Here is a 20,803-nt window from a genome sequence, read left to right as displayed (position 1 = left end):
TTTCCGTTGATACCTGGTTTATTGAGAGTTTTTAGTATGAAGGGGTGTCGAATTTTGTTGATTTGCATATGTTGAACCAGGCTTTTATCCCAGGGATTAAGCCAACTTGATCGTGGTGGGTAAGCTTTTTGATATGCTGCTGGATTTGGTTTGCCAGTATTTTATCGAGGATTTTCACATCGATGTTCATCAGGGATATTGGCCTGAAATTTTCTTTTTTGTTGTGTCTCTGTCAGGTTTTGGTATCAGGATGATGCTGGCCTCATAAAATTAGTTAGGGAAGATTCTCTCTCTATCGTTGGGAATAGTTTCAGAAGGAATGGTATCAGCTCCTCTTTGTGCCTCTGGTAGAATTTGACTGTGATTCCATCTGGTCCTGGACTTTTTTTGGTTGGTAGGCTATTAATTACTGCCTCAATTTCAGAACCTTTATTGGTCTATTTGGGGATTTGACTTCTTTCTGGTTTAGACTTGGAAGGGTGTGTGTGTCCAGTAATATATCCATTTCTTCTAGATTTTCTAGTTTATTTGTGTAGAGCTGTTTATAGTATTCTCTGATGGTAGTTTGTATTTCTGTGGGATCAGTAGTGATATCCCCTATATCTTTTTTTATTGCGTCTATTTGATTCTTCTCTCTTTTCTTTTGTATTAGTCTGAATAACAGTTTACCTATTTTGTTGATCTTTTCTAAAATCCGCCTCCTGGATTCATTGATTTTTTGAAGAGTTTTTTTGTATCTCTATTTCCTTGAGTTCTGCTCTGATGTTAGTTGTTTCTTATCTTCTGCTAGATTTGAATTTGTTTCTCTTGCTTCTCTAGTTCTTTTAATTGTGAGGCTAGGGTGTTGATTTTAGATCTTTCCTGCTTTCTCTTGTGGGCATCTAGTGCTATAAATTTCCCTCTACACACTGCTTTACATGTGTCCCAGAGATTCTGGTATGTTGTATCTTTGTTCTCATTCGTTTCAAAGAACTTCTTTATTTCTGCCTTCATTTCGTTATTTACCCAGTAGTCATTCAGGAGCAGGTTGTGCAGTTTTCATGTAGTTGTGTGGTTTTGAGTTAGTTTCTTAACCTTGAGTTCTAATATGATTGCACTGTGATCCGAGAGACTGTTATGATTTCTATTCTTCTGCATATGCTAAGGAGTGTTTTACTTCCAATTATGACGTCAATTTTAGAATAAATGCAGTGAGGTGCTGCAAATAATGTATATTCTGTGATTTTGGGTGGAGAGTTCCATAGATGTCTATTAGGTCTGCTTGGTCCAGAGCTGAGTTTTAGTCCTAAATATTCTTGTTAATTATCTGTCTCATTGATCTGTCTAATATTGACAGTGGGGTGTTAAAGTCTCCCATTATTACTGTGTGGGAATCTAAGTCTCTTTGTAAATCTCTAACAATTTACTATATGAATCTGGGTGCTCCTGTATTGGGTGCATATATAATTAGGATAGTTAGCTCTTCTTGCTGCATTGATCCCTTTACCATTATGTAATGCCTTTTTTTTTTTTTTTTTTTTGGTCTTTTTTGATCTTTGTTGGTTTAAAGTCTGTTTTATCAGAGATTAGGATTGCAACTCCTGCTTTTTTTTTCTTTCTATTTGCTTGGTAAATATTCCTCCATCCCTTTATTTTGAGCCTATGTGTGTCTTTGCACGTGAGATGGGCCTCCTGAACACAACACACCAATAGGTCTTGACTCTTTATCCAATTTGCCAGTCTGTGTATTTTAATTGGGGCATTTAGCCAATTTACCTTTAAGGTTAATATTGTTATGTGTGAATTTGATCCTGTCATTATTATGTTAGTTGTTTATTTTGTCTGTTAATTGATGCAGTTTCCTTATCGCATCAATGGTCTTTACAATTTGGCATATTTTTGCAGTGACTGGTACCAATTGTTCCTTTCCATGTGTGGTGCTTCCTTCTGGAGCTCTTGTAAGGTAGGCATGGTCATGACAAAATCTCTTAGCATTTGATTGTCTGTAAGGGATTTTATTTCTCCTTCACTTAGTGAGCTTATTTTGGCTGGATATGAAATTCTGGGTTGAAAAATTTTTTTCTTTAAGAATGTTGAATATTGGCCCCCACTGTCTTCTGGCTTGTAGTGTTTCTGCCAAGAGATCCACTCTTAATCCGATGGCCTTCCCTTTGTAGGTAACCCGACCTTTCTCTCTGACTGCCCTTGGCATTTTTTCCTTCACTTCAACCTTGGTGGATCTGGCGATTATGTATCTTGGGGTTGCTCTTCTCAAGGAGTATCTTTGTGTTGTTCTCTACATTTCCTGAATTTGAATGTTGGCCTGTCTTGCTATGTTGGGGAAGTTCTCCTGGATAATATCCTAAAGAGTGTTTTCCAACTTGGTTCCATTCTCCCCATCACTTTCATGTACACTAATCAAATGTAGATTTGGTCTTTTCACATAATTCCATATTTCTTGGAGGCTATGTTTGTTTCTTGTCATTCATTTTTCTCTAATATCATCTGCTCACTTTATTTCATTAAGTTGATTTTTAATCTATGATATCCTTTCTTCCACTTGATTGATTCAACTATTGATACTTGTATATGCTTCACGAAGTTCTTGTGATGTGTTTTTCAGCTCCATCAGATCATTTATGTCATTCTCTAAACTGGTTATTCTAATTAGCAATTCATCTTACCTTTTTCAAGGTTCTTAGCTTCCTTGTATTGGGTTAGAACATGCTCCTTTAGCTCGGAGGAGTTTGTTATTACCCATCTTCTGAAGCCTACTTCTGTGAATTCGTCAAACTCATTCTCCATCCTATTTTGTTTCCTTGCTGGTAAGGAGTTATAATCCTTTGGAAGAGAAGATGTGTTCTGCTTTTTGGAATTTTCTGACTTTTTGCACTGGTTTCTCCCCATCTTTGTGGATTTACCTACCTTTTGTCTTTGATGTTGGTGACCTTTGGATGGGGTCTCTGAGTGGATGTGTTCTTTGAGTTTATTAGTTTTTCTTCTAACAGTCATTCCCCTCTGCTGCAAGTCTGCTGGAGTTTGCTGGAGGTCCACTCCAGACCCTGTTTTCCTGGAGTTTTGTTGCCACCAGCGGAGGCTGCAGAACAGCAAAGATTGCTGCCTGTTCTTTCCCCTGAAAGCTTCGTCCCAGTTGGGCACCTGACTTATGCCAGCCAGAGCTCTCCTGTATGAGGTGTCTGTCAGCCCCTACTGGGAGGTGTCTCCCAGTCAGGATACCAGAGGGTCAGAGACCCACTTGAGGAGGCAGTCTGACCCTTAGCAGGGCTCGAATACTGTGCTAGGAGGTCTGCTGCTCTTTTCAGAGCCATCAGTCAGGGACGTTTAAATCTGCAGAAGCTGCACCTACAGCCACCCCTTCCCCAGGTGCTCTGTCCCAGGGAGATGGGCGTTTTATCTATAAGTCCCTGACTGGGGCTGCTGCCTTTTTTTTAGAGATGCCCTGCCTAGAGAGGAGAAATCAGGCAGTCTGGCCACAGCAGCCTTGTTGAGCTGCCAAGGGCTCTGACCAGTTCAAACTTTCTGGCTGCTTTGTTTACACTGTGAGGGGAAAACTACCTACTAAAGCCTCAGCAATGGCGGATGACCTTCCCCGGAGCAGGCTCAATCCAAGTCAGACTATTTGTCGCCCTAGCTTCAGCCCTCTTTCCAGAGGAGTGAACGGTTCTGTCTCACTGGCATTCCAGGAGCCACTGGAATTTTGGCCGGTAGGGGGAGGGGAGGTGGAACACTCCTGCAGTTAGTTTGGTGCCTGTCCAAATGGCCGCCCAGTTTTATGTTTGAAACGCAAGGCCCTGATTGGCTAGGTACCAGAGGTAATCTGGTCAGCAGGTTGTGAAGACCATGGGAAAAGCACAGTATCTGGGCTGGAGTGAACAGTTGCCCATGCTCAGTCCCTCATGGCCTCCCTTGGGTAGGAGATAAAATTCCCCAACCCCTTGCACTTCCCGGGTGAGGCAACTCCCCGCCCTGCTTTGCACTTCCCGGGTGAGGCGACTCCCCACTCTGCTTTGGCTCGCTCTCCGTGGCTGCACCCACTGTCCAACCTGTCCCAAAGAGATGAACTGGGTATCTCAGTTGGAAATGAAGAAATCACCCACCTTATGCATCAATCTCACTGGGAGCTGCAGACTGGAGCTGTTCCTATTTGACCATCTTGCCAGCAATCCCCCTAAGTATTATTTAGCTTTTAAAACAGGGATCCTGCCATTTGTGACAACATGGATAAACCCAGAAGACAAGATTAGGCTAAACAAAATAACCCAGACAGAGAAAGAAAAATATCACATGTTCTAATTTATATGTGTGATCCTTAAAAAAAGACATAGGGCAGGGCCAAGATGGCAGACTAGAAGCAGCTCATGTGCACTGCTCTTGGGGAGAGGAAACAATGGCTAGTGAACATTGACCCTGCAGGCTGATCTTCTCAGAAGCCCCATCAGCATTCATCAAGGCATGAAAAGAGCACAGAAAGCAGAGAGGAGAAAAGCTGGGCACCAGCCTGTCTCAGCTCAGTGCAGAGCCAGAACAATCTCTCTATCAGGGAAAAAGGTGGGTGAGTGAGAGTTCCTAGGGGACTCACACACTCCACAAGAACCTTTGCAAGACTAGGAATAGGAGAATCCCCATCTCCCATGCGCCCCTCCCCCAACTGTGCTTCTGGACTTAGAGAGCCACCCTGTGGAAGCAACTCTGAAGCCCAAGGGATTTCTATAATCCCAGGGCTATGGAGTTGACTAGCCCTGGTCCCATAACCTCAATAGAGGCTGCAGTTATGTTGTCTTGGAGCAGAAAGATTGTTCTACCCACCATTGCCAGATGAGATCCAGCATCAGCTTCTGACCCAGCAGTCCTGCTTTGGCCCAAATTTGGCTGACTACTCCACCTACCTCCGCCACTCATAGCCAGGTAGACAATGCTTGCTAGAACTTCCAGCCTAGTGGTCCCACTTTTGGGTGAATTCAGCTGGAGGGCACAGCCTCCTGATGTCCCAGGAAACACCCAGAGGGCACATAACCTTACCCACCTCTGCCACTGATAGCCAAAAGGGCAATGCTTACAAGAGCTTCTGCCCCAGCTGTCCCACTTCTTTGTAAACTCAGCTGGAGGGCACAGCTTTCCGTTCTCCTGGGAAACACCCAGACGACAGAACACGTGACCACATATGCCCCACTACTGGTAGCCAGGTGAGCAACATCTGTTAGAACTTGCAGGCCAGCAGCCCCACTTCTGTGTAAGCTCAGCTAGAGGACACAGCTTTCTGTTGTCCCAAGAAACATCTAGATGGTAGAGCACATGACTCCATCCACACCCACCACTGGTGGCCAAGTGGGAAATACTTACTAGAGCTTCTAGCCCAGTGGCTCCACTTCTGTGTGAACTCAGCCAGAAAGCTCAGCTTCCTGTTGTCCAGGAAACACCCAGACAGCTGAATGCAAGACTGCACCCACCTCCACCACTGGCAACCAGGTAACACTTGGTAGAGCTTCCAGCTCAGCAACTTTGCTTCTGTGTAAACTCAGCCAGCAGGTGCAGCCTCCTGTTGTCTCAAGAAGCACCCAGATGGCAGGGCATGTGATATGGTTTTGCTGCATCCCCACCCAAATCTCATATTGAATTCCCACATGTTGTGAGAGGGACTGGGTGGGAGGTAATTTAATCATGTGGGCAAGTCTTTTCTGTGCTGTTCTCATGATAGTAAATAAGTCTCACAAGATCTGGCCACTGACGGCCAGGCAGGCAACACCTGCTAGAACTTCTGACCCAGTGGTCCTGCATCTATGGGAACTTAGCTGATGAACACAACCTCCTGATGTTCCAGGAAGCACCTAGACAGCAGGGTGGGCATCCTCACCCACTGTTGCCGCTGGTAACCAGGGGAGCCATGTCTGCTAGAGCTTCAAGCCCAATGGTCCTACTTCTACCTGAATTTGCCAAGGGACACAGCGTTCTGTTGCCCTAGAAACACCCAGACAACAGGGTGAGCAACTACACTCAACCCTGCCTCCCATAGCCAGATGGGACACACTCACTGGGGCTTCCACCTAGTGGCCTCACTTCTCCCTAAACTCTGCAGGAAGGGGCAACCCCATGTTTCCCCAGAAAGCACATGGACAGCAGATTAGGTCTCCTGGGAAGGATACTTTTGGCTGCTAGCAACAATGTCTGCCTGAGGGAGCCTTGTGGACCAGAACACCCAACAAAAGAAATGCAGGTAAAGACACAGTAATTGTAGGGGGCTACTCCAAGATCCAAGAGCAGACTAGAATTAAAGCTGGTGAACCAAACCCAACTTATAACATAATCAAACCCTATAGGTGTCAAAGAAGGAAAAAGCAGAGCAAAATCTGTCCAAAAAACAACAACTTTAAAGACTGAAGGAATCGGCCGGGCGCGGTGGCTCAAGCCTGTAATCCCAGCACTTTGGGAGGCCGAGATGGGCGGATCACGAGGTCAGGAGATCGAGACCATCCTGGCTAATACGGTGAAACCCCGTCTCTACTAAAAAAAAATACAAAAAACTAGCCGGGCAACGAGGCGGGCGCCTGTAGTCCCAGCTACTTGGGAGGCTGAGATAGGAGAATGGCGAGAATGGCATGAACCCAGGAGGTGGAGCTTGCAGTGAGCTGAGAGCCGGCCACTGCACTCCAGCCTGGGCAGCAGAGCAAGACTCCGTCTCAAAAAATAAAAATAAAAATAAAAAAGACTGAAGGAACATCAGCCCACCCAAATGACAAAGAACTAGCATAAGAATGCTGGCAGCTCAAAAAGTCAGAGTGTCTTCTTTCATCCAAATTACCACACTAGTTCCCCAGCTAGGGTTCTTTATGAGACTAAAATGGCTGAAATGACAGAAATAGAATTCAGAATATAGATAGTAATAAAGATCACTGAGATTCAGGAGAACATTGAAACCCCATTGAAGGAAGCTACAAATCACAGTAAAAATATACAGGAGTTGATAGACAAAATGGCTATTATAAAAAAGAACCAAATTGATCTTATAGGGCTGAAAACCCACTATAAGAATTGCGTAGGCCAAGTGTGGTGGCTCACACCTGTAATCCCAGCACTTTGGGAGGCTGAGGTGGGCAGATCATGAGGTCAGGAGATCAAGACCATCCTGGTTAACATGGTGAAACCCCATGTTTACTAAAAATACAAAAAATTAGCCAGACGTGGTGGCAGGTATCCGTAGTCCCAGCTACCTGGGAGGCAGAGCTTGCAGGGAGCCAAGATCGCATCACTGCACTCCAGCCTGGGTGACAGTGCGAGACTCTGTCTCAAAAAAAAAAAAAAAAAAAAAAAAAAAAAAGAATTGCATGATACAATTGCCAGTATTAACAGCAGAATTGACCGAACTGAGGGAAAATATCTCAGAGCTCAAAGACTGGCTCTCTGAAATAATTCAGTCAGAAAAAATAAAAAAGAATGAACGAAACATCTGAAACATATGAAATATGTAAAGAGACCAAATATATGACCCATTGGCATCCCTGGATAAGATGAAGAGAAAGTAAGCAACTTAGAAAGTGTATTAGGGATATTGTCCAGGAGAACTTTCCCAACATTGCTAGAGAGGTCAATATTCAAGTCCAGGAAATGAGGGGTACCTCTGTGAGATAATACACAGAAAGACCATTCCAAAAACACATAGTCATTAGATTCTTCAAAGTAAAAATGAAAGAAAAAATGTTAAATGCAGCTAGAGGGAGGGGCAGGTCACCTATAAAGGGGATCCCATCAGACTAACAGCAGATCTTTTAGCAAAACTCCAACATGTCAAAAAAGATTGAGGACCTATATTCAGCATTCCTAAGGAAGAAAATTTGCAAGCAAGAGTTTTATGTCTAGCCAAACTAAGCTGTACAAGTGAAGGAAAAATAAGATCCTCATCAGACAAGCAAATGCTGAGGAAATTTGTTACCACCAGATCTGCCTTACATGAAGTCCTGAAAGGACCATTATATAAGAAAAGAAAAGACCATTACCAAACACTATGAAAACACACTGAAGTACACAGATCAGTGACACTCTAAAGCAACCACACAAATAAGTCTGCATAATAACCAGCTAACAACAACATGACAGGATCAAATCTGCAAATATCAATACTGTCCTTGAATGAAAATGAGGTAAATGTCCCAATTAAAAGGTACAGAGTGACAAGCTAGAAAAGAAGCAAGACTCAATGGTATGCTGTCTTCAGGAGACCCATCTCACATGCAATGACATCCATAGTCTGAAAATAAATGGATGGGGAAATATCTACCAAGCAAATGGAAAACAAACAAGAAGGGGTTGCAATCTTAATTTCAGAAAAAGTGGACTTTAAACCAACAAATGTAAAAAAAAAAAAAAAGGAGAAACATTATATACTGGTAAAGGGTTCAATTTAAAAAGAAAACCTAACTATCCAAAATAAATATGCACCCAATACAGGAGCACTCTGATAATAAAGCAAGTTCTAAGAGACTTACAAAGAGACTAGAGTGGGAGAACTCAATACCCTACAAACAATATTAGATCATTGAGGCTGAAAATTAACAAAAATATTCAGGACGTGAACTCAACACTTGACTGGATAGACCTAATATGAATCTACAGAACTGCCCACTCAAAAACAACAGAATATACATTCTTCTCATTAATACATGGCATGTACTCCAAAGTTGACCACACAATTGGACATAAAATAGTACTAAGCAAATACAAAAAAAAAAAAATCATACCAACCACGCACTAGGGCTGCAGCACAACAAAGATAGAAATCAATACTAAGAACATCACTCAAAACCACACAATTACATGGAAATTAAACAACCTCCTCCTGAATAACTTTTAGGGAATTAATTAAATTTAGGCAGAAATCACGAAATTCTTAGAAACTGAGCACAAAGATACAACATACCAATATCTCTAGGACACAGCTAAAGCAGTGTTAAGAGGGAAGTTTATAGCACTAAACACTCACATAAAGAGTTGCAAATATCTCAAATCAACAACATAACATCACAACTAGAAGAACTAGAAAAGCAAGAGCAAACCCGCCTCAAAGCTAGCAGAAGAAAAGAAATAACCAAGATCAGAGCTGAGTTACAGGAAGTGGAGACACAAAAAAATCATACAAACTATCAATTAATTTAGTATTTTGTTATCTGAAAACATTAATAAGACATACTGCTACCTAAATTAATGCAAAATAGACAAAGATCCTAATAAACATAATTTAAAATGACAAAGGAGACATAACGACTGGCCCCACAGAAATATAAAAAACATTCAGAGTACTATGAACCTCTCTATGCAAACTGAAAATCTAGAAGAAATAAATACATTTATAGACACGTACAACCTCTCAAGGCTGAGCTAGGAAGAAATAGAATCCCTGAAACACCAATAATGGTTCTGAAATTGGATCAGTAATAAACATTTTACCAAGCAGAATAAGTCCAGGACCAGAGAGAGTCACAGGTGAATTTTACCAGATATACAAAAAAGAGCTGGTACTATTCTTACAGAAACTAATCCAAAAAATCTAGGAGGAGGATGTCCTCTCACCTCATTCTGTGAGGCAACAAGCATCAATTTGGTAGCAAAACCTTGCAGACACACACACACACACACACACACACACACACGAAAACTTCAGGCTGATATCCTTGATGAACATAGATGCAAAAATCATCAACTAAATACTAGCAAACTGAGTCCAGCAACACATTGCAAATCTAATCCACCATGATCCAGTTGGTTTTATCCCTGGAATGCGGGGTTTGCTCAACATGCACAAATTGATAAATGTAATTTATTAAATAAACACAGCTAAAAAATCAAATGACATGATCATCTCTATAAATGCAGACAAGATTTCAACGAAATTCAATGTCCCTTCATGTTGAAAAGATTCAATAAACTAGGCATTGAAAACACATACCTCAAAACAATAAGATCCATCTGTGACAAATGTACAGCTAACATCAAACTGAACGTGCAAAAACTGGAAGCATTCCTCTTGAAAACTGGCACAAGAAAATGATGCCCTCTCTCATCACTCATATTCAAAATATTATTGGAAACCCTGGCCAAAGCAATCAGGAAATAGAAATAAAAGGCATCCAAATAAAGAGAGGAAGCCCAACTATTGCTGTTGTGGATGACATAATTCTATGTCTAGAAAACTCCATAGTCTCTGCCCAAAAGCTCTAGATCTGACAAATCCAGCAAAGCTTTAGGATACGAGATAAATGTACAAAAATTATTAGCATTTCTCTACACCAACAACATCCAACCTGAGTGTCAAATCAGGAATGCAACCTCATTCACCATTCCCACAAAAAGAATAAAATACCTGTTGGGGTCTGCGTGTTTCCTAAACAAAGGAATGAACACACAAGACAACACAGGACAAGACATACATGACGGCCGCGCCAAATGGCACACACTGCTTTATTTTATCCAGCCATTTGTGGAATGTTGCCAAGTCTCAGGGCATGTGTTGCTTCTCTGACCTTTCCTTGACTCACAAAATCAGTAAACATTGACCAGTTCCCAGAGCCCACTGTTTACAGCTGGCTCCTTTGCCCTTCCTGTTTGCAGAGAAGGACCGTCCTGCTTTGTCTGCAAGAGCAGGGCTTATCGGGAACGTCTCGTTTGCGAGCACGCAGTCCTCTACAATACCTGGGAATACAACTAATGAAGGAGGTGAAAGATCTCTAAAAGAGAAACTACAGAACAGTGCTCAATATAATCAGAGATGGCACAAACAAATGAAAAAACATGTCATGCTCATGGATAGAAAGAATCAATATCATTAAAATGGCTATACACCCCAAAGCATGTATAGATTCAATGCTATCCCTATCAACCTACCAGTTACATTCTTCACAGAACTAGAAAAACAATTTAAAAATTAATATGGAATCAAAAAAGAATCTGAATATCCAAGGCAATCCTAAGGAAAAAGAACAAAATGGGAGGCATCACCTTATCCGACTTCCAAATATAGGGCCACAGTAACGAAAACAGAATGGTACTGGTAACTAAAAAACAGACACATAGACTAATGAAGCAGAATAGAGAGTTCAGAAATAAGGCTGAACACCTACATGTATCTGATCTTTGACAAAACATAATAACAAGCAATGGGGAAAGGACTCTTTTTCAATAAATGGTTCTAGGATAACTGGTTAGCCTTATGAAGAAGATTGGAACTGGACCCTTACCTTACACCACTATTCAAAAGTCAATTCAAGATGAATTAATATTTAAATGTAAAACCTAAAGCTATAATAACTCTGGAAAATAGTGGAGGACATACCATTCTGGACATAAAACTTGGCAACAATTACATGAAGAGGTTGTCAAAATAAATTGCAACAAGAACAGAAATTGACAAATGGGTCTAGTTAAACTACAGAGCTTCTGCACAGCCAAAGAAACTATCAACAGAGTCGTCAGACAACCTACAGAATGGGAGAACATATATATTTGACAAAGGTCTAATATACAGAATCTATAAGCAACTTAAACACATTTGCAAGGAAAAATGAAACAACTTTGTTAAAAATTGGGCAATGGACAAAAGCAGACATATTTTCAAAAGAAGACATACACATGACCAACAAGCATAAGAAAAAAATGCTCAACATCACTAGTCATTAGATAATATCAAATGAAAACCACAACGAGATACCGTCTCACACCAGTCAAAATGGCTATTGTTAAAAAATCTAAATTAATATATCCTAGTGAGGTTGTAGAGAATAGGGAATACTTATACATTGCTGGTGGGAGTGTATATTCGTTCAGACATTGTTGAAAGCAGTGTGATTATTCCTCAAAGAACTTAAAACATAATTACCATTCAACTTAACAATCTCATTATTCAAGATATACCATAGGGAATAAAATCATTCTACCGTAAAGACACAGGCACATGTATGTTCATCAGAGCACCATTCATGATAGCAATGGTAGACTGCATAAAGAAAATGTGGTACAGACACACTATGGAATATATGCAGCCATAAAAAAAAAAAAAAAAAAAAAAAAAGCTCTTGAAAACTTACAGAAGACAACGATGCCTTCTCTCACCACTTGTAATCAAATAATATTGGAAGCCTGGCCAGAGCAAGAAACAAGACAGAAAGAAACAAGATCATGTCCTTTGCAGCAACATGAATAAAGCTTGAGGCCATTATTCTTAGTAAACATATGCTGGAACAGAAAACTAAATACCACATGTTCTTACTTGCAGAATGGAGCTGGAGGCCATTATGCATAGCAAATGTATGCAGGAACAGAAAACCAAATACCACATATTCTAACTTATAAGTGAGAGATAAATAATGAAAACACATAGACATTAGGAGGGGAACAACAGGCACTGGGGCCCACCTGAGGGTGGAGGGTGGGTGGAGGGAGAGGATCAGAAAAAAATGCCTATTGAACACTATGTTCATTACCTGAATGACAAAAAATTTGTACACCAAACCCTCATGACATGCAATTTACCTATATAAAAAACTTTAACATGTGCCCCTGAACATAAAATAAAAGTCTTTTAAAAAACAGAATACATGGCAACAGAGAGCAGAATAGTGGTTATCAGGGGTGTGTGGGGGTGTGAGGAAGATAGGAATATACAGACCAAAGCTACAAAATTACAGTTATGTAGAATGAGTAGGTCTAGAGATATAATGTACAGCTTGTGAGTTATAGTCAGTAATATTGTATTGTACACTGGAAATTTACTAACAGAGTAGATTTTAGTTACTGTTACCAAGAAAAAGAAGAGGAAAATTAACTATGTGATGTAGCAGATACGTTAATTTACTTGACTGCAGTAATTACTCTACTCTATATATCAAAACATCATGTTGTACACCTTAAATTTAACCATACAATAATAAAAATAATTGTACAAAATAAGCTACTAAGAGTGCTATTTAACATAAAAAATAATCTTAGTAGAAGGAAAACTGAAACATTCAGAAACATGTAGAAATTAAATAGCACACTTTGAACAACCAATGAGCCGAAGAAGAAATCAGAAAGGAAATTAGAGATGATCTTGAGAAAAAAATAAAAATCCAACACGTTGAACCCTATAGGATGCAACAAAAGCAATCCAGTACTAAGAAGGAAGTTTATAGTGATAAATGTCTACTTTAAAAAAAGAAAGATCTCAAATGAGCAACCTAATTTTACTACAAGGAAATAGAAAAAGAACAAAGTAAACCCAAATTTAGCAGAAGGAATAACAATAATAAAGATCAGAGCAGAATTACATAAAGAATAAAAAACATTAGAAAAGTTTCAAAACTGAGGTTTTTTTAGAAAAGACAAAATTGATTTTCAGCTAGGCTTAATAAGAAAAAAAGAGAAAAATCAATAAAATCAGAAATGAAAGAAGAGACATTACACTGATGTCACAGAAATAAAAAAGATCATAAGAAAGTAATACGAAAAATTAGATGCCAACAAATTGGCTAACACAGAAAAACAGATACATTTCTGAAAGCATAAAACCTACCAAGATTGAATCATGAAGAAGCAGAGAATCTAGATAGAAAAATAATGAGCAAGGAGATTAAATAGGTAATAAAATATCTCAAAAAAAACAAAAACAAAAACAAAAACAAAAAAACCTGGGACCAGATGGCTTCACCTGTCTGCCAAACACTTAAAGAAGAATTATTACCAATCCTGAAACTCTTCCAAAAAATTTGATAAGGAGAAAAACTTATTTTATAATGCGAGTAATTATCCTGATACCAAATCCAGAGAAAGACACACAAGAAAACAAACTACAGGCCAATATCTCTGATGATCATAGTCGCAAAAATCCTCAATGATATACTTGCAAACTGAATTCAACAGCACATTAGAAGGCTCATACAGCATGACAAAGTGAGATTTATTCCTGAAATGCAAAAATGTTTCAAGATAAGGAAATAAATTAATGTGGTACACCACATTAACAGAATAAACAGTAAAAACATACGATATTCTCAATAGATGAAGAATAACCATTTGACAAAATTCACCATTCTTTCATGATAAAACTTTCAACATACTTTACCAGGCTAGTGTGGTGGCTCAGGCCTGTAATCTCAGCACTTTGGGAGGCTGAGGTAGAAGGATTGTTTGAGGCTATAATTTCGAGACCAGTCTAGGCAACATAAGGAGACCCATCTCTACAAAAATAAAAAAACAATAATTTTGCTTGGTGTGATAGCACACGCCTGTAGTCCCAGCTAATCAGGAGGCTGAGGTGGGAGGATCACTTTAGTTTGCAAGGTTGAGGTTGCAGTGAGAGTCATTCTGCCACTGCACTCCAGCCTGTGCAACAGAGTGAGACTGTCTCAAAAAAATAAAATAAAATAAAAAATAAAAAAAGCGAAAGTACCTCAACATAATAAAGGTTATATATGCAAAGTCTATAGCTAACATTATATACAATCTTGAAAATCTGAAATCTTTTCCTCCAAGATTATGATTGAGGCAAGGATGCCCACTCCTGCCACTTCTATTCAACATAGTGCTGGAAGTCCTAGACAAAGTGATCCTGCAAATAAATAAATAAAACAAAGAGATAAAGGACATACAAATCAGAAAGAAAGAGTTAAAACCATCTTGTTTGAAAATGACATTATTTTGTGTATAGAAAGCCCCGAATACTTCATTTAAATACTGTTAGAACTAACAAATGAATTCAGTAAAGTTGTAGGATACCAAATCAACATACAAAAACAAGTTGTGCTTTTATACACCAACAATGAAATATCTGTAAAAGAAATTTTTAAAATCCCATTTACAATAACACCTAAAGAATAAAATAGGAATAAACTTGACTAAGGAGGCAAAAGACTTGTACATTGATAATTTTAAAACATTAATGGATAAAATTAAAGATGACACAAACAAATGGAAAGACCTCTGGTGTTCATGGATTGAAAGATTTAATATTATTAAAATGTCCATAGTACTCAGAGATTCAATGCAATTCCAGTGACATTTTTACATTTTAAACATCCCAGTGGCTTTTTCTTACAAAAATAAAAAAATAAATAAATTCATGTGAAACCACAAAGGATCTCAAAAAGCCAAATCGAGCTTGGGGAAGAACACAGCTGGAGACATCACGCTGCTTGATGTAAAAATATATTACAAAGGTGCAATAATTAAGCTGTATGGAAGTAGCATAAAGTCAGACATAAAGACAATAAAATAGAATACAAGGCTCAGAAATAAATCCTTGCATATATATGTTTAATTGATCCTCTACAAGGATGCTATGAATACACAGTGTGGATGAGACTGTCTCTTCAACATATGTTTTTGGGAAAACTAGATATCCACATGCAAAAGAATGAAATCTAACCTTGTCTCACAACATATACAGAAAATCAAACTGGATTAATGCCTCACATCTAGGACCTGTAACTATAAAACTCCTAGAAAAACAAAACATACAATAAAAGCTTTATGACATTGGTCTTGGCAATGCTTTCATGGACGTGACACCAAAGCAAAGGAAAGAGAAGCAAAAATAAATAAGTGTGACTACATCAAACTCAGAAGCTTTTGCACAGCAAAAGAACAACCAACTGAGTGAAAAAGCAACTATAGAAGAGGATACCACACTCACACATTTCTGGGGATCTTGCAGAATATCATATATCCGAAAAGGAGGTTAATCTCCAAAATGTGTAAGGAACTCCAACAGCTCAACAGCAATAAACTGATAACCTTATTTTAAAAATAGGCTATAGTAATGGAGAGTCATATAGATATTTCTCCAAAGAAGATATACAAATAGCCAATAGATGTATGAAAAGATGCTCAATGTCATTAATCATCAGGGAAATGAAAATCAAAACCACAATGAGATTATTATTTCATACCTATTAGAATTGGATATTGTTTAAAAAACTATACAAAAAACCACAAGTGTCATCGAGGATGTGGAAAAAATTGAAACCCTTGTATAGCAATGGGGAGCATGTAAATTGGGTCAGCCACCATGAAAACAATATGAAAGTTCTTTAAAAATTAAAAATAAAATTATCATGTGATCAAGAAATCCCATATCTGGGTATTTATTTCACAAAGTTGAAATAAGCATCTCAAATAGACAATAGTACTCCTGTGTTTATTGATTTTAGCACTATTTACAATAGCCAATATGTGGAAACAAATGTCAATAAATGGGTGTATTGGTGAGAAAATGTGGTATACACATACAATGAAATATTATTGATCTTTTAAAGACAATTCTGGGGCATGGCAAGGTAGCTCATGCCTGTAATCCCAGTACTTAAGAGGCTGAGGCAGGAGGATTATTTGAGGCTGGGAGTTCAAGACAAGCCTGGGCAACATAGCAAGACCCTGTCTCAATATTTTTATTAGAAAAAAGTTATCTGGTGTTTGCCTGTTGTCCTAGCTACTTGGCAGGCTAAGGTGGGAGGATCATTTGAGTCCTGGAGTCTGAGGCTACAGTGAACTATTACTGTGCCACTGCACTCCAACTCCAGCCTGGGCAATGGAGCAAGATCCTTCCTCTTTAAAAAAAAAAAAAATAAGAAAATTCTGAAATATGCTACAACTTGATTAAGCCTGAGGACAGTAAATGAAATAGTCAGGCACAGGACAAATACTGCATGATTCCACTTATATGAAATCTCTAAAACGGTCGAACTCATAGAATCACAGAGTGGAATGGTAGAATAGTCAAACTCATAGAATCAGCCAGGGTTTGCAGGGAGGGGAAAATGAGCAGTTACTAAACAATAAGGATAAAATTTCAGTTTTGCAAGATAAATAAGTTCTAGAGATCTTCTGTACAACGTTGTACCTAGAGTTACAATACATTATTTATATGCTCAAACATTTAAAGATGGTAGATCTTAAAATTTGACCCTCTTACCCAAAAATAAAATAAAAAAAATTGAGAGAACAACACACACACTACAGGATAGTGTGTGTGTTAACTAGACGTTAACAAGATAAGTGGTCAAGTTCATTAATACCTTGCTTGATACAATGCAGATATTTAATAAATGGGTGATATTATTACTAGTTTCTAAATAAAAATAGAATAAATATAACTAAGATCAGAGCAGAACTGAAGGAGATAGAGACACAAAAAACCCAAAAAATCAATGAATCCAGGAGTTGGTTTTTTGAAAAGATCAACAAAATTGACAGACCGCTAGCTAGACTAATAAAGAAGAAAAGAGAGAGGAATCAAATAGACGCAATAAAAAATGATAAGGGGATATCACCACCGACCCCACAGAAATACAAACAACCATCAGAGAATACTATAAATGCCTCTACGCAAATCAACTAGAAAATCTAGAAGAAATGGATAATTTCCTGGACACTTACACTCTCCCAAGACTGAACCAGAAGAAGTTGAATCCCTGAATAGACCAATAGCAGGCTCTGAAATTGAGGCAACAATTAATAGCCTACCCACCAAAAAAGTCCAGGACCAGATGGATTCACAGCTGAATTCTACCAGAGGTACAAGGAGGAGCTGGTACCATTCTTCTGAAACTATTCCATCAATAGAAAAAGACGGAATCCTCCCTAACTCTTTTTATGAGGCAACATCATCCTGATACCAAAGCCTGGCAGAGACAACAACAAGAAAAAGAATTTTAGACCAATATCCCTGATGAACATCGATGCAAACATCCTCAATAAAATACTGGCAAACCGGATTCAGCAGCACATCAAAAGCTTATCCACCATGATCAAGTGGGCTTCATCCCTGGGATGCAAGGCTGCTTCAACATTCGCAAATCAATAAACGTAATCCAGCATATAAACAGAACCAAAGACAAGAACCACATAATTATCTCAATAGATGCAGAAAAGGCTTTTGACAAAATTCAACAGCCCTTTATGCTAAAACGCTCAATAATTTGGTATTGATGGAACGTACCTCAAAATAATAAGAGCTATTTATGACAAACCCACAGCTAATATCATACTGAATGGGCAAAAACTGGAAAAATTCCCTTTGAAAACTGGCACAAGACAGGGATGCCCTCTCTCACCACTCCTATTAAACATCGTGTTGGAAGTTCTGGCTAGGGCAATCAGGCAAGAGAAAGAATCAAGAGTATCCAGTTAGGAAAAGAAGAGTCAATTGTCCCTGATTGCAGATGACATGATTGTATTTTAGAAAACCCCATTGTCTCAGCCCAAAATCTCCTTAAGCTGATAAGCAACTTCAGCAAAGTCTCAGGATACAAATTAATGTGCAAAAATCACAAGCATTCTTATACACCAGTAACAGACAAGCAGAGAGCCAAATCAGGAATGAACTTCCATTCACAATTGCTTCAAAGAGAATAAAATACCTAGGAATCCAGCTTACAAGGGATGTAAAGGACCTCTTCAAGGAGAACTACAAACCACTGCTCAGTGAAATCAAAGAGGACACAAACAAATGGAAGAACTACCATGCTCATGATGGACATAGGATAGAATCAATATCGTGAAATGGCCATACTGCCCAAGGTGATTTATAGATTCAATGGCATCCCATCAAGCTACCAATGAGTTTCTTCACAGAATTGAAAAAAACGGCTTTAAAGTTCATATGGAACCAAAAAGAGCCCGCATTGCCAAGACAATCCTAAGTCAAAAGGACAAAGCTGGAGGCGTCACGCTACCTGACTTCAAACTATACTACAAGGCTACAGTAACCAAAACAGCATGGTACTGGTACCACAACAGAGATATAGACCAATGGAACAGAACAGAGTCCTCAAAATAATACCACACATCTACAGCCATCTGATCTTTGACAAACCTGAGAGAACCAAGAAATGGGGAAAGGATTCCCTATTTAATAAATGGTGCTGGGAAAATTGGCTAGCCATAAGTAGAAAGCTGAAACTGGATCCTTTCCTTACACCTTATACGAAATTAATTCAGGTGGATTAGAGACTTAAATGTTAGACCTAATACCATAAAAACCCTAGAAGAAAATCTAGGTAGTACCATTCAGGACATAGGCATGGGCAAGGACTTCATGTCTAAAACACCAAAAGCAACGGCAGCAAAAGCAAAAATTGACACATGGGATCTAATTAAACTAAAGAGCTTTTGCACAGCAAAAGAAACTACCATCAGAGTGAACAGGCAACCTACAGAATGGGAAAAAATTTTTGCAACCTACTCATCTGACAAAGGGCTAATATCCAGAATCTACAAAGAACTCAAACAAATATACAAGAAAAAACAACAACCCCCCATCAAAAAGTGGGGAAAGGATATGAACAGACATTTCTCAAAAGAAGACATTCATACCGCCAACAGACACATGAAATTCTCATCATCACTCGCCATCAGAGAAATGCAAATCAAAACCACAATGAGATACCATCTCACATCAGTTAGAATGGCAATCATTAAGAAGTCAGGAAACAACAGGTGTTGGAGAGGATGTGGAGAAATAGGACACTTTTACACTGTTGGTGGGATTGTAAAGTAGTTCAACCATTATGGAAAACAGTATGGCGATTCCTCAGGATCTAGAACTAGATGTACCATATGACCCAGCCATCCCACTACTGGGTATATACCCAAAGGATTATAAATTACTCTACTACAAAGACACACGCACACGTATGTTTATTGTGGCACTATTCACAATAGCAAAGACTTGGAATCAACCCAATGTCCATCTGTGACAGACTGGATTAAGAAAATGTGGCACATATACACCATGGAATACTATGCAGCCATAAAAAAGGATGAATTGTGTCCTTTGTAGGGACATGGAGCAGCTGGAACCATCATTCTTAGCAAACTATCACAAGAAGAGAAAACCAAACACCGCATGTTCTCACTCATAGGTGGGAACTGAACAATGAGATCACTTGGACTCGGGAAGGGGAACATCACACACTGGGGCCTATCATGGGGAGGGGGGAGGGGGAGGGATTGCATTGGGGAGTTATACATGTTTATAACGTCATGCACATGTACCCTAGACTTAAAGTATAATAAAAAATAAAAATAATAAAAATAAAATAAAAAAAAAAAGATGACACAACCACAAAGTGCAGGGTCATGTCAGGAACCCTGGACTTCTGTTTCAAATTCAGAGAGGGCACTCCCTCTACCACCATTGCAAGATGTCTTCTTTCTTATAATTAGCTTTCCAAAACTTCAGCTTACATTAGAGGTTATTTTCCATCATATATCAGATTGAATCATACAAAATTGCCTTTTTTGCAGGTCAGAAGAGGAACATGAGCAATTTCAAATAGTTCAATTTAATGCATATAGAACCCCTATAAATATATTTGACAATCTGCAATACTGCCCACATACAAATGTCTTATTTTAAACTATATCACAAATATTTAAGAAGTGTTTTTTTTTTTTTTTTTTTTTTGTCTTTTTGAAACTTCAGTTCTAGCACTTTAGTAGTTCAAGCTGTGTCTATGCAGAAACACACATGGGTTTCTTCAATTTGATTGATTTAGTTAAGCCAATTCAAATAAAATCACCTAATGAGTTGTTTTGAGTGAAAAAAAATAGAATAAATGAATGAATGAATGTTTGTGAGTCCAAGTAAGATAGAAAAGATAGCTATAATCTCATCTAAACTAGCACATCATTTAAATATTTTTCTAGCCATGAAAGTTTATTTTTTCTTTTTTTTTTTTTTTTTTTCAGACAGAGCCTCAATTTGTCACTCAGGCTGGAGTTCAGTGGTGCGATCTTGGCTCATTGCAGCCTCAACTTCACACGCTCAAGCTATCCTCCCTCC

This window comes from Trachypithecus francoisi, unplaced genomic scaffold (genome assembly GCF_009764315.1).
Source record: "Trachypithecus francoisi isolate TF-2019V2 unplaced genomic scaffold, Tfra_2.0 Lachesis_group6, whole genome shotgun sequence".
In the NCBI taxonomy this organism is placed as follows: Eukaryota; Metazoa; Chordata; class Mammalia; order Primates; family Cercopithecidae; genus Trachypithecus; species Trachypithecus francoisi.
This window is presented reverse-complemented; position numbering follows the sequence as displayed.